This window comes from Myodes glareolus, chromosome 15 (assembly GCF_982192425.1).
Source record: "Myodes glareolus chromosome 15, mMyoGla1.1, whole genome shotgun sequence".
NCBI lineage: Eukaryota > Metazoa > Chordata > Mammalia > Rodentia > Cricetidae > Myodes > Myodes glareolus.
In genome coordinates this window covers 59,331,702-59,336,290 of record NC_142040.1, presented here as the reverse complement: position 1 = coordinate 59,336,290, position 4,589 = coordinate 59,331,702, and the positions used below count along the sequence as shown (strand labels likewise).

At 36.2% G+C, this 4,589-nt stretch overlaps 1 pseudogene; it reads left to right on the top strand.

The window, feature by feature from the left end:
* The first annotated feature begins 3,208 nt into the window (after positions 1-3,208).
* On the top strand, positions 3,209-4,346 carry LOC125397567 (uncharacterized; annotated as a pseudogene).
* Positions 4,347-4,589: the final 243 nt, after the last annotated feature.

Below are 4,589 nucleotides of genomic sequence, written 5' to 3'. Positions count from 1 at the left end.
AGAATTCACAAGGTACAAGAAGCATATGGGGCACCAAGCAGACTGAAACAGAAAAGAAATTTCCTTCAGCACCTAATAATTAAAACACTAAACTTATAGAATAAAGTATACTTAAAAGTACAAAGGAAAAAGACCAGGTAACATATATAGGCAGAACTATTAAATAACACCAGACTTCTCAGTGGAGACTCTAAAACACTGTATATTCTGGCCAGATATTCTGTAAATTCTAAGAGATTCTAATTACAGAATTGCCTGCTTAGACTTAGGAAACTTACAATTGCAATAGATGAAGAAATTCCAAAATAAAACAAAATTTAAGCTTTATATATCTGCAAATGCAGAACACAGGAGTGCCTAAATATAAAGAAAGCTCAACTGACAGAGAAAAACCACACCCACTTAAAAACAAGAAAAATATTTTCAAAGACAAGCAAATCAAAAAAGGGGATAACCAAAACAACCACATAACTGGAAGCAATCAACATTGACAACTGATATGTCTCAATATTAGTGATCACAGTTCCCTAATGAAAATATACAGACTATCAGAATGGATACACTATCAAGACCCATACTTCTGCTACACCAAAGAAAAACACCTAAACATCGAGGATATACAGTACCTTAGGATAAAATGATGAAAAAAGATATTCCAAGTAAATGAACTTAATAAGCATGCTCATGTATCCATTATCATACCTGGCAAAATACACTCAAGCCAAAACAAGTCAGTACAGATAGAAAAAAAATAACTTACTCATTAACTAAAAAAAAAAAAATGTCCTAAAAGGACATTTAAATTCTTAACACTATGCACCAAACACAAACATGTTTTAGTTCATAAAACCAACACTACAACAGATTAAATCACATTACACCCTTCATACACTGACAGTGGTTAACTTCTATATCCTACTCTAGAAAATAGGCAGGTAATCCCGAAAATCTAAATGGATACATTCTGGAGCTAATGAAGATATAAATCAACGCCAGATGAAGGATCTCTCTGGGAAGAACTGTCTTTCTAAGAAGCCATTGACAATGACACTGGGACTGGTTTCTTCTGCATATACTGGATTTTTGGGATCCAGTCTGTTTGGATGCTCACCTTCCTGGACCTGGAGGGAGGGGGGAGGAACTTGGACTTCCCACAGGGCAGGAGACCCTGACTGCCCTTGGGGACAAAGAGGGAGGAGGAGAGGGAGGGGGGGAGTGGGAGGGCGTTGGGAGGAGGGGCGTAAATGGAAACTTTTTATAATTTAATAAAATTACTTTCAAAAAAAAGATATAAATCAAATGGACTTAAAAGATATTTATAGAATATAACCCTAACACAAAAGAATATATCTTTTTTACAATATCTCACTGAAAAATTTCCAATTTGACCACATATTCAGAGACAAAGCAAGTCTCAAGTGATGTAAGTCTTTGTAATAACACCTCATTCTTTTCTGACCAACAGGGACTAAAGTTGGATATTAATAAAGGAGAAAGCTTGCAAACTATGGATACTGTAAAACTTACTATTGAATGAAAGAGAAGTCAAGATAGATAAAGAGTCAAATTAAGAATGTTCTGGAATTGAATAAAACAAAACTACAGCATATTAAAACTTATGGAACACAGAGAAGGCAATTCTAAGAGGCGAATTCATAGCAGTCAGTGATTACCTAAAAAATACATAAACAAATTACAAAACTGGAGAATCGTATTCTAAGAACCCAACAGCAAAGCTGAGAACACTAGAATGACACTTTCAAGGAGCGGGGAACAAAAACTAATTAAACTTGCGGCTAAAGTCTATGCAATAGAAATAAACAAACAGCAACAGATTACAAAAAATAATGGAGTTGGTTCATTGGTAAAATAAATAAGATTGCTTTGGCTAAATTATCTGAAATTAGAGAGAGGAAACACAAATTGAAAAAAATTAGTATATGAAAGAGGACATAACAACACACACCAAGGAAATCCAGAGAATCATAATGTTGTTTAAAGCCTGTACTCCAAAAACTTAAAAATCTAAAGAAATGAGTCAATTTTTATACATATATCTACCAAACTTAAATCAAGATCAGATAAGAAATTTAAAAAGACTAAAAACACCAACTTCAGCAGAAGAAGCAAGTAAAATTTATCACCTCAAAAAACAAACATACAAAAAAACCCAAAAAAACCCATAGACTGATGGTTTTAGCCCAGAATTATACTAGACTGTCAAATAAGGATTTGCCAATACCCTTAAAATTAATCTGCAAAACCGAAACCTAAGACAAATTTCTAGATTTGTTTTATGAGTAAGCAGTTTCACTGATACACAAACCACATAAAGATCTAACAAAGGAAGAGAATTGAAAATCAAATTCCCTTATGTATATAAATGCAAATATATTCAATAAAATGGGATCCGAGAACACACTGAAAGGATCATCTACCACAATCAAGTAGTCTTCATTCCAGAAATAAAATGGCTATTTTTAATACAAAAATCAATACATATAATGTACCACATAAGCAAACTCAAAGACAAATAATTCCACATGATCATTTCATTATTTATGGAAATGGCCCTTGAGAAAATGCAACACTTCATGATAAAATACTAGAAAGACTAAGGATATATGGGGCATACTTCAACATAACAAAAACAGTTTGCAGCAAGCTAATAGTCAACATCAACTTAAATGAAGAGGAAATCAAAGTACTACCACTAAAATCACGAACAAAACAAAATTGTTCTCTCTCTTCATATCTATTCAATATAATACTTGAAGTCTTATGTAACAATAAAAGTGAAGGAATTTAAATGGATGCAAATTGAAAAGGGAGAATCAAAGTATCTTTACTTGTAGATTATATGAAAGCATACCTCAAATTTTGCCAACACAGTGTTAATAAACATTTTTAACAAAGCAGCAGGCTACAAAATTAAATAACAAATCCAATAACCTTTTTATACACAAATACCAGACTGAGAAAGAAATCAGGGATACCAAAACTCTCAAAATAGCCTCCATAAAAATATAAAATATCTTGCGGTAATTCTAATGAAAAACTTGAGAGATTTGTATGATTAAAATACTTTAAGATACTGAAGAAAGGAATTGAAGAAGCTATCAGAAGAACAACTGTGTAATTTTTGTTAAGCTGTTCTGTACCAAAGGCCCTTGCTTTTAAATGGAGTTATGTTTGGAGACAGGCCATTGAAAAGAAATCACTCCAACAAAGCAATAGCAAAACCTCCTGAGATGGCACCTCATGCTGCAGCTAAGGAGTTAGAAGAAGTAATGAAGGGAGTACGGGAAGCTCAGTCATTTATCTCAGCAGCTATTGAACCAGAGTCTGGAAAGAGCAATGAAAAGAGAGGCGGTTGATCTCGTTCCCACACTTGCTCAAAGTTCAGGTCTAGCTCAAAATCCCATTTTGGAAGGAAGAGATCACAGTCAAAGCACAGGAGTAGATGTCATAACAGGTCATGTTCAAGACAGAAAGATAGACGTAGATCCAAGAGTCCACATAAAAAGCGCTCGAAGTTTAGGGAGAAGCGGAAGTCAAGGAGTCGTTCACGTTCACTGGACGAGAGAAAAGATACCTGAGAAAAAGGTGAAGGGAAAGGACCGAGTGAAGGAGAGAGAGGAAGAAAAGGAGAAAGAGAAGGAGAGAGAAAAGGAAAAGGATCGTGAAAGAAACAAGGAACGGGGTAAAAACAAAGATAAAGACCAATAGAAGGAAAAGGACCAGGAAAAGGAGCAGTTCAAGTACAAGGAACAAGACAGAGAGAAGAGTGGAAAAAAAGACAAATCCAAAGAGGCAGATGAGAAACAGAAGAAGGATAAGAACTCCACCCAGAAGTTACAATGCATCAAGAAGATCTCGTAGTACCAGAAGGGAAAGGCGGTGACGAAAGAGCAGGAGTTCTTCCAGATCTCCAAGAACATCAAAGACCATGAAGAGAAAGTTTTTCAAGTCTCCGTCTCCCAAGGCCCGGAATAAGAAAAGCAAAAAGATAGAAAAAGAACGGGACCACATCAGTGACAGGAGAGAAAGAGAGCGTTCCATGTCTACAAAAAAAAAAGGGTTCTAATGACCGAGATGGGAAGGAGAAGGTGGAGAAGGCCAACACACCGGTTAAGAAGGAACACAGTAAAGGGACAGATTCGAGTGTGAGCAAAGATGCCAACGAGAAGGACTCCCCAAGAACTGAGGAAGGAAAAAAAGTACAGCAGAATGAGAACTGCCAACCAAAAGAAGAGAACAAACCAACGTGGTGTAGGACCGCCCGCTGCATCTCTCCCTCCATGGTGGTATCAAACCCAAAGCTTTCAGTTTGCAGCAAGGTGTAAACGGGGAAGAAACCCACATATGGGAACTAGCAGCTCTTCCGGCTATGAGGTGGCATTGTGGACATCTTGTTACTGAGCACGGACATCATGGAAATAATCAGATGTTACCCAAGTTCACCATCTTCTGAAGTTTGCATTTCCATGGTGGCTGGCACACTTGTCATGTGGTCCATTAGTGTTTGCCAAGAAGCATTGCAAATCAATTGAACATCAGGTGTCTGGAATTGAACTATCCCTTAAGAC